General features: G+C 43.1%; 1 long non-coding RNA gene across 1 annotated transcript in view; it reads left to right on the top strand.

Annotated features, from left to right (window-relative positions):
• The window catches only part of LOC102151514, a 190,194-nt gene extending 165,468 nt beyond the window's left edge, over positions 1 to 24,726 (top strand). The window contains exon 7 of the long non-coding RNA XR_005374106.1: positions 18,187 to 24,726. This is a non-coding gene — a long non-coding RNA (uncharacterized LOC102151514). The remainder of the gene's footprint in view (positions 1 to 18,186) is intronic.
• Positions 24,727 to 26,406: the final 1,680 nt, after the last annotated feature.

The following is a 26,406-nucleotide window of genomic DNA, read 5'->3' as shown; positions in this document are numbered from 1 at the left end:
AAAATTAAGAATTTTGAGACAGCAACAGTGGGGCCTTTTTAAGTGCGAGGCTCTGGACCCTCTGGACCACTGCACACCCTTGAAGCTGACCCTGTGTGCACACCCTTCAAGGTGCACACCCTTGAAGCTGACCCTGTGTGCAACATGCTTATTACCTTCTCCCTAACCACCCAGCCTCAGACAATAAGACTGGGATGGGTGACCCTTCTCGGTTATTAGGAAATCAGTTTGCCATATAAATATTATTTCTTGAGTGCTTCTCAGAGCTAGGCCTCATGCTATGCTCCGATATCATCTCCCACCCTTATGCTGTGCCTCCAAAGTAGATTTTACTGTGTCCATTTCACCAGTCAAGTGGTGACTTAACAGGGGCTCATAATTGACCGAATCAGGACAGAACCCCAGGTTCCTCTGTGTGACTACAAGCCCTTGCGTTTCTCATGTGGATCACGTTGCTTTGTAGAGTCAGAACATATGATCATTTGAAATACAGCATGTGCAATTTGGGGGTAACTTTTCTATTTGCAATCCTTTTATTTACCTTTAAGGATTTTGCAATCTTCCTCAGCTCCCCTCGCAGGCCCTCTACTCGCTTTACCAGTGATAGGAAACACCGCGATTTTTTTTTTTTAACAGAGCAAATTACAAGTGTTGCTTCCACCTCTTGCCCTCTAGGCTGCAGACAAAAGCCCTTTTCATTGTGTCAATGGGGTACAGTCAGCCGAACAGTATAAACTAGCAGGATGATTTAGTTTTGAAAGAGAAGCCCAGTCTAAACTTTTTTTGATCCACACTTGAAATAAATCAATCTGGTGCAGGACGGGTCATGAAAGACCCTTTGAGCAGGAAAGGTCTTCAGAATACAGAGCGGGACCAAGTTTCTCCTTAAACTTTCCTGCCCACAAATTGCGTAAAAACCAGGGGCGGGGGGGGGGGGGGGGGTGGGTATCACGGAATGGCCTCTTGAAAGTCTTTTCTTGCTTAATGGTAGGGAAACAATCCCAGAATGTCCCCACCTTCGGTAAGGAAGGCTCCTTTTGTTTGAAGCTTAGCAAAGCCACTTTGGTTGCCATGAAGACAGGATCAGTCCATAGGAGTAGGACTGGTTAGGCTCTGAGCCTCTTGGAAGCCAGGCCCCCATGCAGCCAACAAACAGCGTGAGTGGTCCAGCTTTCCCAAAGCTCGGCTGCTCATTAGAGCCATCAGTTAACCCCCTGCCCCTGCCCATTGCCTACTTATTGTAATTAATTTTATGGCCCCTTTAAAAAAAGAGAGCGAAAAGAAAAGAGAGATCGCTACATTTTATGCTACATTGCACAAGCAATTGAAAGTTGCAGGGAAAGAAGAAAAAAAAATCCAAGCACCAAATGTTTAGCAGGCTTTTCTTCTATTTTAAATGAGCAACCTATTTAAATCAATTATCAGCTCAAAATGAGCAGACTGATCTAATTAGTCTTGGCCCCTGGTGGGTTAATGAATGAAAGGGAGGTGCTGGGTAGACGTGGGCTTTCTCTGGAGTCTTCGGAACTGACCACACTAACACAGACCCTTTCTGGGTTGCTAAGTCTTATCAAGGAGAATTACAGAAAGGAATAAAGACACACGCATACGCACACACAGAGGAGAATAACAGAATGAGACGAATGGGGGAGAATTATGAGTTCCATCAACAGAATGACTAAGCATTGCATGGCATATTTTCAGCCTGTGTTTTACCAGGCAGTGATCATTACGGTTTGATAAGTAGTTCAGAATTGTAAATAAATCAATTCGTGTTTTCTTTAAGCATGTTTGAAATGGAACAACGTATTGACTTCAGGAGAAAACACGCTGGTGAGTGATGACAGCACAAGCCCTGAATCTTGGCACATAGCGCCTCCTCCCCCTTCCTGCCCTAGTGGTGTCTCACCCTTTATTTAATCATAATGGCCCCTGGACATTAATATGTGGTTAATTAAAGAACTAATATAAGGACGCAGGGGTGGGAAATAGAATGAACAGCAAGTTTGGGAGTGTTGGAAAAAATCTCAACTTTCTCAGGATTTCTTTTTTGTTTCCTTTTAATACATCTTCTTGAGTATTCCACTGTGCATGAAAGTAGATATTTGCTTTTTGGGTTATGACATTTCTTACCCCAAATGTTAACTCTCCGGTAAATGTTACAAGTGTTTGCAGTTTGGGGATTTGATGTCCATTACTTTGTGGGTTCCTCTTTTCTAGTGGAAATGGCAGGGGCTCTGAGGTCCGGCGGACCATGTCTGCTTCTGAAGTGCATGACCGGAGGTAACTTCTTGTCTCTAAACCTCCATTTTCTCATCTTTAATATGGGGACAATGCCACTTAGTTGTTCTGAGAATTGAGAGGATGAGTATAAAGTGACAACCGTCTGTGCCCTGCCCTTTCCCTGTCCTCACCCAGAAAACCATACCTAAGGGTGTTTGAGCAAAGGGCTGAAGTGATGCATTTTTCAAAATCATGTGATAGGAGTGTGGATTTTTCTGCACAGATTTTCACTTGAATGAGGTCTTTTCAAGGCCCTCTTTGAAGGAATGATAAAAAAAAAATGGATCTCAAGTAACCAAGGTCTTGCCTCCAGTTGAGGATGGAGAATAAACAGAGACTCCACAAGTGCCGTGGCTTTTCTGTGGACTTAGCCAGCAGGTATATCTGGATTAGAAAAGCTTCAATGAAGGGGCACCTGGGTTGCTCAGGGGTGGGCGGCCTGCCTTTGGCTTGGGTCGTGATCCTGGGATCCTGGGATCGAGTCCCTCATCAGACTCTCCTCAGGGAGCCTGCTTCTCCTTCTGCCTATGTCTCTGCCTCTCTCTGTGTGTCTCTCATAAATAAATAAAATCTTTTTTTAAAAAGAAAAGCTTCAATGAAAAGCCGAGAAGGATCATCATTGTCATTAGGCCAGTTGTGAGTGGGATGGGGAATGGGAGAGGTTGGGTGAGGGTGTTAGGCCACCCGAGCTGAGCCTGGCATGGAAGGAAGTGAAGATCCTGTGGAAGCGCTCCAAGACATAGTACTGGCTATGGAAGGACGGTTCTCCATAACTCCTCTAGTCAGTCCTCCTCCTCCCCCAGCCAGTCCTCCTCCTTCCCCTACCAGATTTTATTTCATCCAGGTCGGAGAAATTTGGGGAACATTGGATCATCTTTGAATGATAAAATTAGTATGGGTATGTTGGCTTTTATAGCAAGATGCTTCTTTGCTGTAGAACAGCTATGTCCTTAAGACATTTCTAAGAACTCAGGCTTTAATCAATAAAATGTCCGGAAGCATTGGCCTTTACAGAAAGCAAAATCCTACTGTTTTAGGACCACTTGGAGACATCATGGTTCTTTCTACCAAACTAGTGTTTGATGTTTCTCATCAAAGAGGGAAATACCGTTCACCTTCTCATACATCGTTTTAGGCTGGAATGTCTCACGGAGGTACATACAACATGCCTCATTGGAATTGAGAATGGGAAATTGTAAAAGATGAGGGAAAACTTTGCAGAATCTCATGTGAACTGGAATTTGACTTTATGGGGCAAAGAGTGGGCGTGGGAGCATTCAGGAGTACACATAAAGGAATGCTGGAAATAATTTGCTATTTTTAGAGACACAGAAATACAGAGAAAAAGAGAAGAAAAATCTTTTGCAGCCAGGGAATGCAAACTTTGTAGTCCATCATAGTTTCAACACGGGTTCTTACAATGATTTATTCAATTAACCTCTTGCCTGTAACTCCCCATCTTTAAATAAGCAGACTCTGAGAACAACAATTATAACTTTGCTAACGAGAAGCTGGGTAAGTATTAAGTGTTTAAAAATCCCACTATTGGAGCCTGGTAATTTTTAAACATATAATTACCTCTTTTATTATACTTTGATTAGATTAAAATTAATGCATTATTAAGTCATGATATGTTCAACCATCTCGACCTCTGTATAGACACAGATAGCAGCTCCCTTTTTTCCCCTTCCCCAGGTCTAAGTTAATTAAATTCCCTTTAATTATAATTTACTAAAAAGCTTCACTTTTGCCACTATTATGTCTTTTGAACTTTGAAATTTGAAAAAAAAAAAAAGGACCTTAAAATGGTCTTTTACAGGAGAAATGAACTGTCAGCGAATTCAGGCAAAATTAATTATTTCAGCTTGATAAACCTTTTCATCTATTTGACTCCTTATACAGAAAAGCCAATTAATAATGTCAAACATGCTTTGCCTCCAGGGACCTGCAAGTTCTAATGAGTCTGTTTACTGTGGAGTGGCTAGCAGAATGAGCTTCATGTAGAAATTTTCTAATCGCGCCACACCTGTCAAGCTCAGCCTCATTATCTGTGTACCAAGGGCAAACCTCATTTTGTCAGTAGCGGTTTTCGAAGAACTAACAGATGCCTGGGGGAACATGCAGGACTGTCCGCCAGTAGACGAGTCACTTAATTACCAATCAGAGCAGCCAGGGTGAATGCCTAATGCTCCTTAGTCCCCGACCCTCTTCATCCCAACTGCACGCGCTCGCGTTATCGGAGACCTGGAGCCTGGGTCCTTCTCTGCGCCCAGTTCTCGTCTACTAGGACCCCTTTCTCCTGAGGTGATGATTGATGAGGTGCCTCTGGAAACAGCGATTAATCAAATGTGTATTGTACCACGAGTGGGCCAGTCTGGGGGGCTCAGGATCCACCTGCTGGGTAGCTGATAATTGTTTGATTGGGGCAGGGGGAGCCTGTAGAGGAGGGGACTGACACAGCCACCCCTAAATGAGACCACATGTCCCTTCCCACCATCCGTTTGCCTCTTCGCCTTTCAAGAAGTCCCAATACTGAGATATTTGATGGCATTCTGGGAAGTGCGCAGTGCTCCAGGGCAGAGCCTCCTGAGCTTTGATGCCCCGGTATCACCTGATGGTCTTGTTCAAACCAGCTTCTAGGCCAGTGGGTCTGGGCCTGAGATTCTGTATTTCTGACCAGCTGATGCTGATGCTGCAGAAGTGTGGGCCATATGCTAAGGCCAGAGTTGAGACCAGCAATCTTGGACAAGCTGCCAAACTGCTCTGAAGCTTAGATCCCCTCCTCTCTAAAATATTATGGAAAATGTGGTTCCTCCCAATTGCCTTTAGGATAGCAGACAGGCTCTTTGGTGTGCACCCTGTGATCCTGGCTCTGACCAGCCTCTCCCCCTCTCATTGTCACAGTTCCTTCTTGTAGCCTTTCAGAGTTCCCTGTGAGCATATGCTGCTTGAGACCTGCTCCCCCACCCTCTGGTTTGGCCAGTTCTTCCCATTTCTCTTCAAGACTCTGCTCGGGCATTGCCTCTGACAGAGTACCTTCCTTGATTTTCCTCCCCTAATTTCCAGAACATCTTAGCAGACCCTCCTTTGGGCTTTTGTTGACCTCTTAGAAGCTCATATTACACTATGGTGTCATGAACCACTTCCTCATTCACCTCTAAGTTGGGAGGTCCTTGAGGGAAACTGTTTCTTTAGCCTGCTGTTCCATCCTGCCCCCATCTCCAGAATCTGCTTTCTTTTTTAATTTTATTTATTTATTCATGAGAGACACAGAGAAAGAGAGGCAGGGACACAGGCAGAGGGAGAAGCAGGCTCCATGCGGGGAGCCGGATGTGGGACTTGATCCCGGGTCTCCAGGATCATGCCCTGGGCCAAAGGCAGGTGTTAAACTGCTGAGCCACCCAGGCATCCCCAGAATCTGCTTTCTTTTCCCGAATGCTACTTCTTCGCTTTAATTGCAAGCCCTCATAGTTTCTGGACTATTACAGCCACTTTCTGGTTTCTCTGATTCCAGTATCTTTCCTGTCTAATCCATCCTAACACTGCCAGCAGAACTATGACCTAAAGTGAACTATGCTTATGCGGACCACCATCGCCTGCCCCCACTACTCAGAAGTTTAAACTTGTCAGTTTTCCCCATCCCTGAGAAGGGATCATACTGCTGCCAGCTCTGAATGCTGAAGATCAACACAATTCTTCAGTCTCTTGTTTGAAGAGAATTTGCCTTGGCTCGTTCCAGATCCACAAATCTCAAGGTGAATTTCTAATGTTGCATCGTGCCCTGGAAGGACTGAGATTTGAAAAGCAGGCTAAGAGGCCGTCAGACTCAAGGCTTAGATGTTGAAGAGCTCTGAATACGAAATGGAAGACTTCCATTTATGGGCTTCTATTCTTGATCTTGCTCAATTTCTAGTTTTGTAAAATTGAGGGATAGTACCTAGCTGGTTTACCATGATAAGAATTAGAGATAACATTTAATAAGTGGTAGATATTTAGTATGATTTATTGAAATGATTGTGAAAGGGCTTTGATGTCAGATGAGTGCCATCCACCTGCAAGGCATCAGGACTAGGACTTTCTGATTTATTCACAAATGTTTTTCCTGTGTCTTTTCTGAGCAACGTAGTGGCACTGAGCCATGAACTTAAGCTCTAAAAAATCAGGCAGGTCACATAAAATCAGGCAGTGGGCTTTGAAGAAATCAAATATAGTTAACCTCTACTTTCATTAGCTTTATTTCCCCAGGAAAACTGTGTTTCTGGGGAAATCTCAAAGTGTATCCGATTCAGCCAGAGCCTTCTAATTTCTTAGCCCAGGGAGCAAAAGGAAGCTGGAAAATAGAGCCTGATTAATTCTGTCAACACTCTACTCGATTGCTTTCTACGCTGCCCTCCTGTTGAATGTTGGGCAGAGAGATGACTGGATGCCAAGGGATTCTTCTGTCCGTTGTGTATGCTTCAGCCAAGCTGACATTGTTGAGTTTCCCTTGGACCTTTAGGCTTTTGGCCACCATAAAATACCCCCGGGTACTTGGCAATGACTAAGAAAACAAGATTAGAGCAGCATTTCACATTGTCTTCTTTCAATAAGTGGGATAGGCTTAGTCCATTCTTAAGTATGATATTTTTTCATATTGATGTCAATTTGTTTACTAAAGAGTGTATCTCTAATTTTGTAATGACAGTCAAGAGGAAATTGGGTCTTGATATGAAAAAAAAAAAAGCCACTTTAGAGCTGTATCTTTGGGCCCAGGGGTTTGCATCCTGTGTTCTAGGATGGAGGGAACAAATGAGGGAGTGGAGTCACGGGTTCCCCCCAGCTTAGTTTCAATCACATCTGCTTGTATCTGTTTTATATACTGGTGTTTTCTTAACATTTTGTTTGAAAAAGAGCAGCCAAGGCTTTTAAAAAATGTTTGAAACCATTGTTCCAGCTTAAATTTCAATGTAACAGGGATGTTCGGATCATGTAGTTTTACTACAGCCAGCCATTGTTCATGGTGGCCTGTAACGCAGAGCTTTCACCCGCATTCCACCAATAGCCCCCTCATTACACCCCAAAGAGCTTATCCTTTTCCAAAAAAGTGACAGAGAGGCCACAGTTTCTTATGCTGACATCATTGTGATAAATAGCTACCAGGGAGGCTCTCCATCTGACCTCCTTCTCTGGGAGAGTAGAACATGTGTAGAGGAGATGGATGGCCCATTTTACTCATATCAGGGGCAGGCAAGATCTTTCTTTGGGATTCCAATGATTTCTATGATCTTTTGGTATTGCCAAATGTCCCTCTACGTTTTAACAGAGAAACTATCTGTAGGGTCCTAAGTATTGGGCATCTTCAAATTGCTTCTGTTGACTTAGTTTACACCTAGAACATTGGGCTTTCTGTGACTATGGGGGAAAAAAATCTCCTTTGCATAGTAGAAAACCAAAGATTCAGAGTCTGACAGAACTATTTTTTATTTTGTTCTACCATTTACTGGAAAGATACCTTAGCTAAGCTGGGCATTCCTAATGCTCCCATTCCCCCTGTATTTCTGGGAAGCCAGAGGCCTCTTTATCTTGTGCCATCAAAACCACCTCATGATTGAGAACCAGCTCATGTTAGTAAAGAGGTCTTCAACCCATCTGAAATGCAAGGGTGGGTGTCTAATAGGAAAGTGTTTCAAAGTAGATTTCTAGTCTACTCAATGCAATTCACTGTTTATCTGCTAAACACCTCTCTGATGTCACCCACTGCCCAAGATACAGCGATAGCTACATCCAGACGTGAGTTAGACATACATCTTGGAGCAGAGAGATGCAGACTATAGCCAGGCTGGGACAAGGGTTATGATTGAAGTATAGCTCTATCATCATAAATGACTGACTTCACATTCTGTGGACCCTCACTAAGATGGAGATGTTTCCTCTCCTGTCTATCATTAAAGCAAAACATAGGAGCCTGGATGGCTCAGTGGTTCAGTGTCTGCCTTTAGCTTAGGTTGTGATCCTGGGGTCTTGTGATCGAGTTCCATATCAGGATCTGTGTGGCGAGCCTGTTTCTCCCTCTACCTATGTCTCTTCCTCTATTCATGCATCTCATGAAGAAATAAGTAAAATCTTTTTTAAAAAATAAAGTAAAACATATTACTTAAGTCCTTTTAAAACCTTGTTAGAAAAAAATTAAAATAAATTAAATTAAAAAATAAACCCTTGTTAGAGTTGAAATTTTTATCTTTTATCCCTAAAAACTAATGGGTAAAATCAGAGACCTCATTTAGATGTTATCACTCAGAGGGTTCCCAAAATGCATGAGAACATTTGAGAAGGAAGAAGGCAAGGTGATCCTACAGCTTGCTTCACTTTACAGTGAAGAAACCCAGGTCCTGAGATGAGGAGGGCTTCATCGTGGGTCACATCTCTTGTTCCTCAGGCCATAGCATCATTTAGTTCACATAGGTGTCAGCTGAAAGGACATCATGTCATGCCTCCTGATGGCCCATCCTGAGCAGGTTGGCACAAATTCCATATTCATGTATGCTTTAGGTCCACTTTCTTTTACTTAAGTCCGAAGCTTTCCCCACTTTTTAAAAGAATGTAACTTTTGCCCTTCACAGCTTTCTCATTGCATTACTGTGTCTGTCCGACTCTCCTGGCAAGCCCGTGAGCACTTTGGAGCCCCACAGAGTCCTTTGGTTAGAAGGAGCTGGAGGAAGTTAATGCTGATTTCCTGCCACAGAATCAGTTTTGTGGCCTCCCAAACCTCCCTTGATCAAAGCAACTAGAAGGGCTGGAGGCAGGTGATTCACAAGCTCAGTAGCAGAGAAACTCTGCTCGGGGATGCCATGGTGAATGGTATTTAAATACAGCATCTTGTTACCTTACTAGGAGAGAACTAGAATGCTCACACTCATTCTCTGGGCGAGGCCTCTTCATGAAATATACGTCCAGAGAAGATTGCAGTACTGTATCTTCTGGGGAGTCCTCATTTTCTCAACTTCTTCATTCTGATGTGCTAACAGTCCCCACTAAAGACTGTAAGTATCCAGTCAAAAAACAAACTACAACTTAGCCTATCTTTGAGAAGTACTAAGTTGTGATAATCTGCCTAGAAAGGCGTATCATGGAAGTATAGACCATATTAATTTATCTGCATGGCTTGGCAAGGGCTGGATACTTTGCTAAACTGTGAGAATTAAGAAATGAGAAAGTTATGGGACTTTATTCCTAAGGAAGTCATAATGCAACAAAGAAGACCTACAACAGAACACAGACTTGCACTCCAGGCTGGCGAGTGAAGGCATAGGATGAGGTACAAAAAGTGCTGGCATAAATAAATCAGAGAAAACTTCAGACAGATGGTAAGAAGTGACTTAGATGTCTAAGGATGAGTGAATGTTCTCCCAGGGCAATTTCAGAAAAAGGGAATATCCTGGGAACTCTCACATAGGCCTCCAACTAGACATTTATTCCCAAGACCCCATGAAATCAGTTGGTTATTAAAGACCTTAAGGCAATATCATAATGGTTAAAGAGAAGACTCTGGACCTGAATTTGGACTAGTACCAATTCTTAGCGAAGTGATCCTATGTAGGTACTCACCTCTCTGAGCCCCAATTTCCTCATCTATGAAATGGGTGTAATAACAGTAACTTCCTTGTAGATGGTTGTGAAGATTAAGGGTTAGAAATAATTCACATTAGCTGCTTAAGACCAAAGCTTGGCATGTGGTGTTTAGTATATGTTACTTTTCTGTGGTTTCATTTGTTCCTCCCACATCCAAATATCTTCATTATTTGCCTACCACAGTGCCTACTACCAGAACCAACAGTGTGTTAAGCAACAGAGGCCAATCCTCTCCCTAGCAACATGTCATTAATTCATTGGCCCAGCTAGAGCTAGAGATGGCCTGATCACTTAGCAATATTTGCCATGGATATGAGAGGACAGGTGGGAGCATCTGGTTCTTAGTTGTCACCCTTTTCTGTAAACCTTTAGGAGGTGAGGTCCATAATAAGGAAGTCTCGACAGTGTGGATATCGAGAAGGGTGCTGAGGTAGCCAGGGAAGAGGGGAGTCTGGATAGGAGGAAGAAGACAAAGCACTAGGAGAAGCAGGGCAGGCAGGAAGGAATCATGAGTCTGGGTTGGGAGGGAGGTAAGGATGACATTCAGAAAGCCAGATCCACAAATGTTAGGATTTTTAAGCCAAGGTGGTAGCACCCAAGGAGGGAATTCCCATGTTTGTTCATGGGTGATATGAACAGTGCTTCGGCAGAAGTACTGGACGTGGGAGGTGATGTCATGTTTCATTCATTTATTTACTGAGCTCCTTGAGGGAGTTTCTTTTTCAGCATTTTTTTCAATTGACAAAATTCGATTAGACTACACAGACTTTTTAAAACTGTTTATCCTCTAATGGATCATAAGCACTTTTTGTGTTGTTCGTTCTCCTCCATAGCTAATTTTTAAGGGTTGCAAATGCGTTCCATTTTTTGATTGTATCATAATGTATTTAATGAGGCTTTATTATTGTACATTTATGTTGTTTCCAGATCTTCTCTATTATAATCACACAATAAATATCCTTGAAGACAAATCTTTGTGCACATCCATAATTATGAGGACACATTTTTACAAGCAGTATCACTTGTAAAATTATAATTAAAATTTAATTTGTTAGATTTAGGGCAAAAACATCAGTAAGGCTTTTTGACACACGTTGCTCTCCAGAGAGGATGTACCAAACCTACCCCCACCAGCAACATTCACTGGCTTTAGAATTAGTATTAAGATTTTAAAAATCCATGTTAGTTCTTTTATTTTCAATTAAATGTGGGATCTGTTGACAAGTCACTAAAAACTGCCCAAGGAGAGCTTGGTGGAAAACATACCCATGCTCATTAAAAACATTCACCAGATTCTGGAATACCTAAGGACTCCTACGCAATGTCAACATTTGTCTAGGCGTCGCATCAATGAAGTACAGAGAAATAGGAGACAGTTGCCTCCAAATATTAGTTTATAACAATCAAGGGAGACATGGCTCAGGAGCGGTAGCACTACTCTTCTGTCCTTATTACCACCATTCCTAGTGGGGACTGTGCCTGAGGTGAGGTTCTAAATATCCAGTTCAATCCAGCATGGGTGGCGTGACCACAAGGTTCATGAAACAGCCGGGGTAGGTAACACTGTGCCTGTGGGAGTCAAAAGAAATGTAAGGAAGGAGAGAGTGAAGAAAAAAAGAGAGGGAAGGAAGGAATGAAGGAAGAAATGACAGACTTGAATCTGGTTCAGTAATTTGTCCTAGGAGTTCTGGAGCTTTGTGGTAGATCCTAGGGGCCCCTGGTGACTCTGGACACTTGGCAATGGCCCTGCACCCTGTGGATGGTGGTGAGCCATCCTCCACATGGGGTGCTCTTTGGGTGCCTCCCACCTTGATCTCTAGGGTGTACGTGCCTCATACGTCCCACTGGAGTCAACATGGTGGTCACACTGAGCTTGCTTCCAGATCCCTGATGAAAAGTCATTTTTGAAAGTATATTTTCACTTAAGAGAATCCTTGGGGTGCTGGGTAGCTCAGTTGGTTAAGCGTCTGACTCTTGATTTCAGCTCATATCATGATCTCAGGGTCATGAGATCAAGCCCCACCTCAGGCTCTGCACTGACTATGGAGCCTGCCTAAGATTCTCTCTCTCTTTCTCCCTCTGCCCCTCCCCTGCTCACTGGCACATGCATGCTTGCTCTCTCTCTTTCTCTAAAATAAAAATAAATAAATAAATAAATCTTTTTTAAAAAAAAGGGAATCCTTTCATGCAGAATCAGATCTTACCCTAATGTTCAAGGTGCTATTCTTTCAAATTTTCTTTTTCTAAAAATGGAAAAAATAGGACATTCTGCACAGTAATATGTCAGAACATTGCAGCTTTGTTGAGTGGTTTTCATTCTTTCTTTCTTTTTTTATTAATGCTTACACAACAGATCCTGCTGAAGAAGCCACTGAGAGAACATTCTCTTCTCTGGTGTGGTTTAGTAGAATAATTATTACTAATTACAGCAATAATGAACCACACTCACCTCAAGTTATAAAAATTAAATAATAGCCATCATAAGATTCCATAAGGGTGTGCTGTTTTTGTAATTCCCAGAGCAGGCTCACAAACATGATCTCATTGGGTTTTCATAGCAGCCAGGTAAGATGGGGACATGTTGGAGTCATCATTTCTATTTTCAGGTGAGATGGAAAGAGATCAAGTGTCTTGCTCAAGGTTACCTAGTGTATCAGTGGCTGATGGAGAGGAAGAGTCTGGACCCCAGCCTTAAAATCCCTGAATCTTTTCCAGAACACTTGGGATAATCTCACATGAATGTCCCTGTCAGCTCAGGTCATGATCTCAGGGTTGTGATATCAAGCCCCATGTTTGGCTTTGTGCTCAGTGGGGCATCTGCTAGAAATTCTCTCTGTCTCCCTCTCCCTCTGCCCCTGTCATACCCCCCCACCTCTTTCTCTCAAATAAATAAATAATCTTTGAAATAAATAAATAAATAAATAAATAAATAATAAAATTTACTTGAAAACAAGGCATTGCATTAATGGTTTTGATTATTAAATGAGATGTAGAACAGTCAGCACATAGCAAACATTTAATGCCTCTTCGCCATTATGATTATTAGTATTATCCTCATGAGGTAGATGGAAATTCATCCAGAGACCTCTTTCCTGTCTTAGGCCTCTGTCTTTTAGGCACCGAAGATGGCAGACATACTGATGGCACCACGGAGTCATAAGGCCCCCTACACATGGAACCCAGCAAGGTTTCCTGAATGTGGCAGTCCAGTCTTTGGTATTATATCAATTTCCAATGGCTGACCTCACAGATTAACCACAAATTTAGTGGCTTAAAACAACACAGATTTATTACCTTACTGCTCTATAGGTCAGAAATCTATTATGGGTCTAATTGAGCTAATCTAATCCAGGGCTGTATTCTTCTTCCCTGGAGGCTCCAAGGAGAATTGGTTTCCTTGCCTTTTCCAGCTTATAGACGCTCCTGCATTCCCGGGCTCCTGGCCACCTTCCTCCATCATCATCAGCACATCAAACCACTCTAACCTCTTTTGTCTCCTTCCATTTTCAAGATCCCTTGTAATTACATTGGACCCATGCAGATAATCCAGGATAATTGCACTATCTGAAGCTCAACCGATCAGGCACTTTACACCTACCTGCACCCTGATTCCCTCAATCCTGTGGATTAGGACATGGACATTTGAGGGGAGGGGATGTTATTCTGATCACCACAAATATCCAAGCTCTGCTTATTTAGTTAAATAAAGCCTGGCAGCAGAGTGCAGCCTTGGGTGCCACAGCCAAGAGGAGGGAATGATACAAATACACCAAGTCTAGGGGTGCCTGGGTGGCTCAGTTGGTTAAGTGGTTAAGTTGGTAAGTTGGTTAAGTTGCCTTCCTCTCAGGTCATGATCCCGGGGTCCTGGGCCCGAGCCCTGCATAGGGCCCCTTGCTCATCAGGGGAGTCTGCTTCTCTCTCTCTCCCCACACTCATGCTCTCTCTCACACAAATAAATAGAAATATTAAAACCCAAATATACCAAATCTATAAAAGTTATCTCTCTAAGAATGTTCTGTGCATCTACATTAGAATCTACGGGTGAGCTTGTTTAAATGTAGATTCCAGGGCTTTATCCTCCATCCCAATGTCTTGGTTTGGCAAGTCTGGCATAGACCCAAGGACTTTGCATTGAACAAACTTCTGGAAGTGCAGGTGATCCTGACATTCACCTAATCATACGAACCGCGTCTGTAAAGCACATGGGCTTGTGGTGAGCATAGCACCCACAGGAAAACACAGTCTGGGGCTCTGTGATGAAGAGGCAGGGCAGGAGTTCCTAAGTAGGGAAGAAACAAGAAGGCTCCCTGAAGCTTCTCCTCCTGGTTGGCCTGGGTCAGGCCGGGAATAGAAGAGGATATCGTGGTGAGGCCTATGCTGTTGTCTCTACCAGGGAATTAGAGGCCTGACCTGGAATTCACACAGCACAATTTTGACCAGCTTTTGAGTAGCTTGCAGGAGGGAAGGGGGGTCCAGGTGATGTTGCTGGAAAAAAGAGATATCCTGAGTGTGAAATACCTGCTCCCTTCTCTGCTGTGTACAGCTGAGGAGCAGGGGTGGGCTCCTCAGACCCTGCTCATCACTGAAGAATGTGAAGGATCCCAGGACATGGGCTCACCCCTCTGCCTTCAGACCCAGCACCCTTCTCTGGAGGTCAGGAAATGTCCGCAGGGGTGGGGGTGGGGGGGCAATGGGGACCCAGGCTGAATCATGCTTCCCCTGGAGGAGTGTTGGGATGACTTCATGCGGGGCCAGTACCTCCCTCCCAGACTTGTTCTCACAGCGAGAGGCGGCGTCCTCACCTCGGGCAGGTTCATCTCTGGAGGCTGTTTATGGGGGTTCTGGCAGCAAGCTCAGCATCTCATCACCTGATGTGGGTGCTAGTCCCACCGTCTCCACTGTCTTCCTGTCAGGTAGTCCTTGCTTTCTCCATTAAACTTTGGAAGTCTCCATCCCTTCATTGGTCCCAAGATCAGCTCCACATAGGCAGATGAGGGGTTTGGTGGTGCTGGGATCCTGGGTGCCCTGGAATGGGCTCTGGTCCCTCTATGACCTTTATGTGGTGCATTCATGGCACCCCCCCCTCCTCCTGGCAGGCCTGGACTTCTTGCCAGATTAACCTCCCATGCAGATAGACAAGGTGAGGGCATAATAACACCCCTTCCCCATGGCCCTACTTATTAGCAGATACCTGCTAATAGCTCATCAGCTGCTTCTCTTCTTGCCAGATCTTTCCTGTGACCAGACATCTTTCCCAGACCCCTTTCCATTCTGAGAGTTTGGTCTACATAGGAGGAAAGCACATGATGCCAAAGAAGAATAGGATTTTTAACCAGACAACTTTGGTGCAAGTCCCAGCAGAACTGTTTGATTGCTATGATCGTGGGCAAGTACCTTAACCTCCTTGGGATTCATTTCACTTGCCTGACTCACAGGGTCATTTTGAAGATTCAATAAGATAATGCATATAAAACCCCATTATGAAGAGTAACATATTGTACATGTTCATTAAAGATTTATTGAGCCCATTTATTAAGTGTTTATTAAGTGCCAGGCCCTGAGCTGGGCAGTGTGGGCATGGACATTGAAGATACAGCACACACTGAAAGCATCTCAAGGTGTAGCTTTCATCATTATGATTAATAATATGCAAACATTTGAAGGTGAGCAAGCCCAGCAGTGGTGATGAGGGTGTGGGGCCATATGAGGATGGTGGCCATGCTGACTGCCTGGAACGTGGGATATGGAGAGCCAACTTTTGTTAGTGGCCTGGGAAAATCTCTACATGCGTCCATGTCTCTTGGGATGGAATCTGGTCTGTGAAGTGGAAGTATTCTAGTTTTCAGCTTCTACATCCTACTATCTCTCTTGGCATCTTCCTTGCAAGATGGTCCTGGACTTTCCATCTGTTCTGCTTGGAACCTTTTCACTTTGGATACCCACTGAGCTTTGATTCTTTGGACTTTGATTCTTTGAGCTTTGATTCTTTGGACTGTATCCTCCTGGATATAGGGCAGACTCACACACGTTACCTTGTCTGAAATCCTTGGGGCCTGATGTGTTTCAGAAATCAGCTTTGGATTTGAGAGAAGTATTATTGTCCATATGAAGTAACAGCCAGAGCAGTATCTGAGCAGCACCCTCCACCAAACGGGGAAGCATTCCTGCAGAGGGAATATTTCCACTAGGTGAGGTCAGTAAAGAGTATAAATAATCTCAAGTAGCCAAATGAGTTATGATAAAACTGTTACTTTTCATAGTTTTTTTTTAACTTGCCAATTGTGAGAAAGGGACTGTGGGTCTATCTAGCTTAGCCCTTGAGCTAGTGCCTTTCAGGTCTAGATTATTTCATTATTTTTATATTTTAATAATATAAGTTAATGCATACCAAGCCTGGAGCATAGAGGATATAAGGTATTCTGGACTTTGTTCTCAGAAATCCTGAGTATCCTCTCTTGACCTATAGCTGTAGGTAAGCACCTGTGTACCTTTTCCAATGTTATATTTCCAGCCAAATAGAGCTCATCACTTGATTATACCACAAACAAACAAACACAAACAAAAATCAGAAGGGAGTTTGGAAAGGGCCACTTACAGCAAAATCATCCTCTTCCCTGCTTGACTAGGGGTTGACCTAGATCACCATTGTAATGGTTTCAAGCAAATACTTGTCTAACAAATTATACTTCAATAAAGTTCTTTTTTATTTTTTTAAAGATTTTATTTATTTATTCATGAGAGAGAGAGAGTGAGAGAGAGAGAGAGAGAGAGAGAGAGACAGGCAGATGGAAAAGCAGGCTCCATGCAGGGAGCCTGATGTAGGACTCAATCCTGGAACTTCATGATTATGCCCTGGATCGAAGGCAGGCGCTAAACCGCTGAGCCACCCAGGGATCCCCATAAAGTTCTTTTTTTAAAAAAAATATTTTATTTATCTCTTCATGAGAGAGATACACAGAGACAGGCAGAGACATAGGCAGAGGGAGAAGCTGGCTCCCTGGGGGACCCTATCCCAGAACCCCGGGATTACACCCTGAGCCAAAGGCAGACATTCAACCACTGAGCCACCCAGATGCCCCTGGAGTAGACAAATCATGGTTATCAGGTCCTGTCAATTGGGAGGTGAATATACACCCTTCAAAGTGGGAGGAAGGGAAAGTTTGTCTTCCGGTATTCTACTTTTTTGAAAGAACCAGTAGATCAATCAGCACTGATTTTTTAAGCTAGAAATACAAAGATGCAGTATGTCCTGAATCCTTCCTTATTCCTTAAAGTTAAAATCCTTCTTTATTCTCTTCATTACTTTTGGTTACTTGATGTTTCATTTTTTTTAAAAAAATGGTAAATTTTTAGCACTTTAGTAAATAATATTATGCATAGATAATGGATTCTAAATACATGCATTATTTAATCTCTTACCCTAATATCTGTATTTTCTCATAAAATAGAAAAGCATTGTATACCATAAACTTTTCTTGACTACGGTCTCATCACCCTCTATGAGACTGATTCTTTCTTTACAGTTAATGGCAGTAGCAGAATGGCACCCTCATATGGTAAGAGAACACTGGTTGGAATGCAGTGATGAAGAGGGAGGCCATGGCATGCCCATTCATGAGACTTGTCAACCCCAGCATCCATTTCTGCCCATACTTCCAGCCTTAGGGGAGGGGTTGGTTAGCCAAGAACAGTGTCTCCAACTACTAATCACTATTCCACTTCTTCCTTTTTTGAGTGCCTTGTGGTGCTGTCCAGTCCCAAGCACTCACAGAAAGTCTCATGATACAAGAGTGGTTGCTCTAAATATCTAGGCACATAGAAATAAATACCCATATTTATTTCACATTTATGCTGTGTGTTTGTATTGTTGCTACTTATATCAATCACTGACTTCTATTAAAAATTAATTTGGGTTTATAAATCTGAAAAGACATTTCTAAAATTGTGTTTTGGTTTTTGTACTCATGAAAGAGCTCTTAAATGTTAACATCTTTGTATGGATTAGAGTCTTAATGCCAACAAGGAATGGAGGCTGCCATGATGTGGGGGCGAAGGGTCTGCCAATACTTTCAGGCTTGGTGGGATACTAGCTGTTACAGTCCAGAGAAGGGGTGAAAAGAAGAAAATGTCCTCAGAGTAAAGGGAGAAGCTGGAGAAAGAGGTTGGAGATGACTTCCCTCTGAGCAAACTGCACTCACTTCACTTGGAAGCAGACCCTGCTTTGAAAGGCTACTTGAGAAACCTGTGTCCCTCCCCATATTCCTCATACAAGGGTGTCTTGTCTTCCACCTGCAGACTTAGCTGTGGCCTGGGCCCTGGAAACAAATCTGTTCATCATAAGGGAGATTTGAGGAAGGAGCTAATCAACATGATGCTCATCATCTATAAGGATACTGGAAGATTCCTCTGAAGAATTCAATGTACTCCGTCAGTTGAAGCCTTGGCTGCTTAGAAGGGAGCTGCCCTTGTGTGCCAGTCACATCCAGTAAATAATTATTTAAAACTCACTATTGTGCTACCACTATTCTGGGTTCTGGAGACTCAGTAGAACATTCACATGCTCTCTCCATAGAGCTTATGGTCAACACAGGGAGGCAGCATGAGGTGGAGGATTACATAGTGGTTGTTCTTAGGGCTACAAAGAGGAAGCCTAGTAACGTATGGAGTGTGCAGAACAGGAGGTTTTGGGGAGGGTTCCCTAAGGAAGTGTTGTTTTATGCCAAATCTCAATACAAGTGGGGACTAGCCAGGTGAAGGGCTGGGGGTGGGGATTGTACCAAGAATAGTAAATGGTCGGTGTGGGAAGACCCTGAGGAGGGAAGCAAAGGGAGCAAGCAAAAGAATAGTGTAAAATTGGCTGGACCCTATGACCTGACCATTGTCCTCCTGGGAAAATACCTCACAGGAAGACGTACATTTGTGCATTTGTACACATGTACTCAAATGTTCATAATAGCAATGTTGGTAATATCTCCAAACTGGAAACTACCCAAGTGCACATCAACACAAAGATGGATAAATAAATTGTGGCCCATTCACATTGGATTGTTTTATTCAGCAATTAGAATGAATGAACTGCCTCTATGCCCAGCAGTACACTGGAGTCTCGCAAACGTAAGGATAAGTGAGCGAAATCAGACACAGACAGGTACACTTACACAAATGTGCATATAGAAGATGCCAAAGCTGAGCTGTGGTTCTCCTTTGGAGAGTTAATGACTAGAAGCCTGTAATGAGGGGCTACTAGGGTGCTAGCCATAAGCTGTTTCATGATTGGGAGGCTGGTTACATGGGTGTGTTCAGTTTGGGAAAATTCATTAAACTACATGCTTAAAATGTACACCCTTTAATTTGTATCTGTTATACTTTAATAAAAAAATTGGTACAATATGAGGCTAGACAGATACGCAGAGACATTATAGGTCTGGGCTAGGTTTTGAGCTCCACCCTGCTTATGCTCCTTACCTGGAACCTGGAGCCAGCTACTCTGTCCACGTTTCTACCTTTGATGGCCTAAGTATATGTCTCAAGTCCCACCTTGCAAGCTGGCCCCATCCCCCCTGCCTGGCTCTGCATTGGCTCCCACCTGCCACATGCTGCCCAGCTCACACCCCCGACTGCAGACCCCTCCCTCCATCCCCTTGTCTCATCTACTCCCTGTTGATATGATAGCAGGTGTCACGCCCCTCCCCTGAGGCTAAATGGGTGGCATCACTGGGAAATGAAGGGGAAATAGATATTTGCTTCTACCTGAGTTATTTGGTGCAACCCCTAAAATACCACAGAAGATCTCTTACTTATGGTTGTACTCAGAATGTTTTTAAAGTTTATTGATTTGGGCAAATCTTGACATCTCTTTGCATCAGAAGCCTTGCTTAAGGTTTCTTGTTAGGTGACAAATAATAGCCCAATATTGTCTAAGCTCCTTTTGCTTGGCTACTCTGTCACCTGCCACTGCATGTGGGATCTGTGTACACACTGCAGCCACTTCCCACTGGGTCCTCTCTCTCCTGACGCAAAGGGTGTTACAGTCGTAGGAGCATGGAGAGGAGTCTGGACTGAGAGGCGAGCCGACCTGAAGCACAGTGTCAGACTTTTCAAGATGGAAACAAGCAAGCAAAAACCAAAACCAAACCAAACAAAAATCCAAATAAATAAATTGCCAAATGAAGAGATATAAGTTGATTTAGGTGACTGTGGCAGTTTAAGACCTCAAGACTTCAATTCCTCTAAATGTTAATTTTCTGGGTCCTGCCAGTTTAGGACTTCTTACATTTCAATCACCTGCTTCCTACCTTCTTGATTTTTGTCCTATTTTCTCGTCACCTGAACTGCTTGAAGTATTTTGTATCTGAATTGAATCATCCCCCTTCTTTAAAAAAAAGAACTTAAATTTATTCATCAGGAAGCTTCACATCATTGCTCTAAATGAAACATTGGAATCACACCTTAAAAAGTCACTAAAAATGGGTGAATGTAAACAAAACAATTTACTAAATTCTGGCTAACTCCTAGCCAGTGTGGAAGGCAAAAGGGAAATCAACAAATGCTAGACACCCCCTTAATGTTATCAGAAGGGTAGGTGAGTACTCAAAAGGGACTCCCTTTCTCACCATGCAAGCCAAAGTGGGTTTATACCTTGCCTACCACTATCTATAATCTACAATCATTCTGCAAACCCTGGAGGAGATACTGTCCCCCGCCTTGGGAAACGGTGGCCCAGTGATCCCTAAGGACGCGGCTAAAAGAATGAGGGAAACAGAGAAATGGTGAAGGGGGTATACAGAAATCACTCCTTTCAGCAAATGGAAAAAACATGACACCAATACTCGGCTTTGCAAGTATCAACTGGTCCCCTGTCCCTGTGCTTCTCATTGTTTGAATGGGAACAGCAACACAAAGCTATCCACACAGCAAGGATGAAAAGAGAAAGGGGTTGATGGCTTGAGCACCTCATCATGCTGCTTGAGGGCCTGCTTGTCCCGAGCCTGGTCCTAGCTCTTCCCTCGCCACCCCCCGAGTCCAGCCCCATCAAGACTCAGAAAGAGCCTAGAAGTCCTTCCTCTGAGTGTGGGGCCTGCTTCCTGCAGCCTTGTCCTGTCCTTAAATCAAAACCAGACTTCCTCGGATCTTTGTATTTTGCATGTTGGCTAGATGGTAGGATCTTTTTGGGGGTACTGTTCCCAATCTGTATGGGAGTGAGTTGTGAATGATGAATACCGTAGATCATCTTGTTTGGGAATGGCACCTTAATATGCTGAAAGTAATATGAAGCCATATATCTTTCCAGATGAATATATCTAAGTCCTGAAACAGCTTAATAGGGAGTCCCCTACCCCCTTCAGTTATTGTTGAGGCTTATCAAATGGAGCTCACCAAAAGGCATTATGGCTTCTTGACCAAAACGAAAATTTCCTGTCTCTGATTTCCTGTAATTTCAAAGTTATTTCCCTTCTGTCCTGTAACCTGCCAATCCAAATACCCAAAGCAAAGGAGGCCCTATATGAGGCCCTATACCTTCCTTGGCTTCTTTTATAGCCTTATAATAAATAATTAATATCTTACTTTTTTATGGTATTGTTTTACTTTCAGAAAGGATCACAGGACACTGTGCTTTCCATGGGCCTCTATGGATGCTCCTGTAGTTCTCAAAGAAGCTAACATTATCAGTCATTTTAAATTTTAATTAAGATATTCAGAAAGAATAAAAAGCCTGTAAAATACTCTGGGTAGTTTATGACTAATATTTCTTTAAGCAGGTACTTATTTTTCCTTCTGTATGAACTGGGCGTCTATGAGCTTGCTTCTGAAGCGTATGATAATACTCGTGTTGCCTACTCAGCTTTAGGTGACTTCCAGTTTCTTAAGTCATCATAGAAGACCATGTCTACTTTATTCTTAAAAATTTTACTCTTGCTTCTCAAACTTCTAGAAAAAAAGAGATGATGTCTGTTCCTTTTCTCTTTGTTTCAACCATTGCCTAAGTCAGCATTTTCAAGATGTCTTATGCAGAAGACTAGTCTTAGGACATTCCAATGTCAAAATACTTTGGGAGATGACACATACCCTATCTTACTCTTGGAGAGTCCCCATACATATTAGGCTTTTCAAGGCTCTGAGAATCCTGGGGAGTTGAGAAAATTGTTTAACTTTGTGTAACTATATTTTGCCAAACTCACATTATCGCTTGAGTGTGGGTTGAGCAAGGTGTTCTCTAGCTATCTCTAGAACTGAATTTAGATAAAAGGTGTGTGTCTAAAGGGAAGGTAGTAGTTTTAAAATATGGCCTTGAATTCTTTGACAATCCGTCCTTCAAGAGTTTGAGGTGGGGGGGTCTGTGGCCACTCCCTTTGACTCTGGGTGGGGCTGTGAAGGGTTCCAATGATGGATTAACACAGAAGTGTGCTTTGTGTCTAGTTATACATGTTTCTGTAACTTCTACTGTGTCACATTTGGAGTGCTAAGCCACTATTAAGGTGTCTAACTATCCTGACACTACTATGATGAGGAGGCTGTGTGTAGGTGTACTGATCAACAGCTAAGCCCAGCTGTCCAGCCATCCCTACAAGGTACCAGCACATAAGTCAAGTCATCTTGGATCCGCCAAGCCCAGCCTCTGTATCAGCTGAATACCACCAAGGGACCTCTTTTGTATAAAAGGATCACCCAGGTGAGCTCAGCTTGAATTCTTAGGCCACAAAATCATGAGATTTAAACCTCTGGGGTTTAGGTGAGCTTGTTACATAGCAAGAGATAATCAGGACAGGGATAGTTGAGCTTTTTAGGTTTGGAAGAGAAATCTGAGTGTCTTCTCTGATTCATTCTAAAGCTAGAAAGGCCAGAGATCCACCAGTTTCTCCATTTAGGTTCTTCCCCCTGTACATGTGACCCCAAGAATATGTTCATTGAGAGAGAACTCCTCCTTTGGCCAGCTCTAGGACCTTCCTAATAATTGCGCTCTCAGGCTGCACTACCAGTAAACCAGACACAAATCATTGGACACTAGACTTTGACGTTTAAAAGATGGGAAACAGAGGGGAAAACATGCCATTCCCTTACACTCCTCACAGGCTCATACTAAAATGGCTGATGCTTATGTGCAAACACTCTCATCCAATTAGTCATTAGAGCCTGACAGTGCCACCTCCTAAATATATTATTAAGCCAATAAACCCTCTCAATCACTGCTTTAGCTCAGGCACTCATCATCTCTCTCTTACATAACATTTGCCTTCTGACTCATCATCCTTATTCCAATTTCTCCCCAACCATAGCCTGAGGGGTTTTTCTAAGGCATAAATCCGACATATCAGTCTCCAGAATAAGACCCTTCCTGTTGCACACAGGAGAGAGTCCAAATTCAACAGTATTGCTATATTAGTTATAGTCCACTGAGGAAAAAAGAAACTATTCTAGGCTTCTAAATAGTTGGGACTTCGAGAAGGAATTGGTTCTACAGCTAGTGGAAGAGCACAGAAAGAAAAGAGGAGATGGGAGCTAGAAGCAGAAACTGAGGCCACTGTAAGGGGCAGGAGGGGGAGTTCAGCCATGGGGACCACAGAGCTGATGCTGGAGAGGCCACTCAGTGCACAGCGAGAGAGAAACAGCCTGGCCTCTGTCCTGCTTCCACTACCCACCCCCTACTGTTTTCTACTTGTGCTTCCCACTGTTGAAACTTCCAGAAAGCCAGTCAGTGAAGGATCCCACTCTGGTTCCCAGCAGAGCCGAGGAGGGGTGGAGGTGACTAGCTCAGTGACACGTGAGACCTTTGTGGTCCAAACCTATGCACATCTCCATTCTCCTGCTTCAGCATTTCCTCAACTTCTCCTTCCCCCTCCCCCTGCCCTGCCCCCCTGCTATACTGAACCACCATTTCTCTCTTTCCAGGCAGGGGAATTGGCTCTTGCTGTTCTTTCCACTTCTAATATCCTCCACTCAAGCTTTCAAGCCCACTCACTATCTTCCATGTTCAAGTCAATCACTTCTTTATGAGTTCTACCCCTGCCTTCTGCTTCATTAATACAGTATTCATCTATCATGTTATTAGTGAGGCAGAAGATTTCTTATTTGTGTTTGCCCCTTTCTCTCTCTTATAATACAAAAGCCCCTGATTTTCTCTTAGGAGCCACCTCTCCTAGTCTACATGATGCTAGAGAGGCTTTCAGTTACATGGATTTGTGACCTTGTTTTTGAGATTGATGTAAGACGCAGGTTGAACAACAGGAGTAGCTCATCTCAGTGACCGGGCGATGGTGGAGACATGAGTAAATGGCCCATCAGACTTCTTAGAGACTGATGTGGATGGTAGAAGGCAGAGTCACAATCTTTAATGATACACACAATGCAAGAAGAGCTTCAGATGCTCCTCTTTGCTACCTCTTGGAAAAAAACTTGCCTGAGGATCAAACCAAAAAAGAACAAAGCCGGACCACGTGAGAAAGAGAGAGACTCCAGTTGCTGTTTGGGCACCTGGATTTAGGTGTGCCTGAACAAGTTAACCCGTGCACTTCTCAAGTGCCTGAGTCAGCAGACATCCCTCACAATTCTTTACAAAATTAAAGCATCCCTCATGTGCACTTAAAAAGAAGGTTTATTCTCTGTTATTGGAATTCAGAATTTTACATATATCCCTAAGAGCACATTACTGTGTTACTTAGAGCTTTGATCCTTCCCAGATATTTGTCTATTTGTGATGGGCTATGAAAAATGTATTACTGTTGTTTATTAACTGTGCATTTCTGTCTGTCTCTCCTTGCTTCACCTGCAGTTTCTGTTTTCTGCAAGTTGTTGCTGTTTTATTGGATACATAGATATTACTATGTGTTTATTGTGAATATCGCCTTTAGTATTATAAAATACACTTTCAAAAAAATGCTTTTTGGCTCTTGCAGTGTGTGTGTGCATGTTTTATACCAGGTGGTCTATTTATTTGTTTTCTCACTCTTTTTCTGATGTTCCTCTTGCTATTTGAGAAGGTTCACATTTTTTTTTTTTTTGGTCTTATGCATCACCTTTCAATGAATATCTTTACATAATACCTTTAATCATGTCTTTATCAGATATCAACTATTAGTTTCTAACAATGAACATTTAGTGGGTGACTGAGGTGAATTTCCCCTGTAAGGGGAACTCGGAGCTCCAGTCTGGCTGGTGTGGGCAATCCTCAACCTTAAAGCAAAGTTGAGAGTGTAGGTTTTATTTTGTTTGTTGAATATTATGACCTCCTTTTCTTTTCCAGCAAGCCATTAAGATGTCTTTCCCCAGTTCCTCCTCCCCATTTGGGTTGCCTCCAGGGTAAGACAGAATGAGGTGGGCAAATCTCATTGTCGACTCCTCCCTTCTGAGCAGCTCTGGCTTAATAAATTCCTCAGTGAACTAAGAGGAGGGGTCTCTTGCTCGGTCCACAGCATCACTGGGCTGCTTGCTAAGGATTATCCAGATTCACCACTACTGTGGAGATCACAAATGTTCAGGGTTTAACACCCTCTGAGATCCCCTCCCAATGACTGTCCACCCACTTGAGCATTACTCCTTCCCTCTTGCTCTCCTTCTGTTCTCTCCTCAGCCATCCTTACCTGCTTCCTGGCTTGCTCATTTCTGTCTTCTCTTTCTGGCTCATCAATGGCTTAGACAAATAATAAATGCCTTTTTAGCCACTCTCCTTCCAGCAATTTGCATGCACTGTGTCAAATGCTTCAAATTGCTCAGAGTCGAGTTTCAGAGTGTTGGAAAAGGTGCAAAGCCTGGATGTAAGCCCTGGATGGGTCTCAGAGCGTCTGGGAAGCCTTTATAGACGTTGTTTACTAAGTCTGTTTTGCAAAGAGTTGCATTACAACCATGCCTTCCTGCTGGATCTAATTGTAAACTGCAAAAATCCTGCTTGATTTAAGCTAAATATACATCAGATAGAGTCACTTTTGGAGAAAGAACTCACTCTTCAAGGAAGAAGGGCACAAGATAAACCAGTCATGTTAGCGACTTTTATGAAGTCCCCAAAAGGCTGTCAGCAGGAACATCCTTGCAAGGGCCTCCCCACTCACACCTGGCTCTAGCAAGCATCCTCCCACTCCTTGTCCCATGGTGGGAATATTCGGGAAGGCTCTTTTCCTCTTGGACTCATTTTAAATTACATTCTGGCAGCAGTTGATAAATTCTATCTGTCTTCTGAGCCCCAGGCCCCCCTGAGATAGCTACTTATAATTGAAGAAAGAACAGAAACCAAAACTTGACTCAGGCAGTTTAGGTTTATGTGCTTTGTCAATTTACCTGGGTTATTCCCTGGAGGACCAGGAGGATAAAGTTACCTGGGAGTGAAAAACAAGAAAAAGAGGTCCTTACAATGGGGTTCTGCTTTACGCTAAATAAAAATGAATAGCAAACCTCCTACATGAGCGCTTTTATTCACAAAGGTCAAGTTAAATAACTTGGAATTCATGTCTAGCCTTCACATAAACATTCAGCCTGTAACCAGTGGTGCCTAATTGCTTTGTGTGGTGTTTTGTCTGTACCAGGCAA

This window comes from Canis lupus, chromosome 19, assembly GCF_011100685.1.
Source record: "Canis lupus familiaris isolate Mischka breed German Shepherd chromosome 19, alternate assembly UU_Cfam_GSD_1.0, whole genome shotgun sequence".
NCBI lineage: Eukaryota > Metazoa > Chordata > Mammalia > Carnivora > Canidae > Canis > Canis lupus.
Note: the sequence above shows the minus strand (reverse complement) of the source record. Positions and strands in the feature narration are given on the sequence as shown.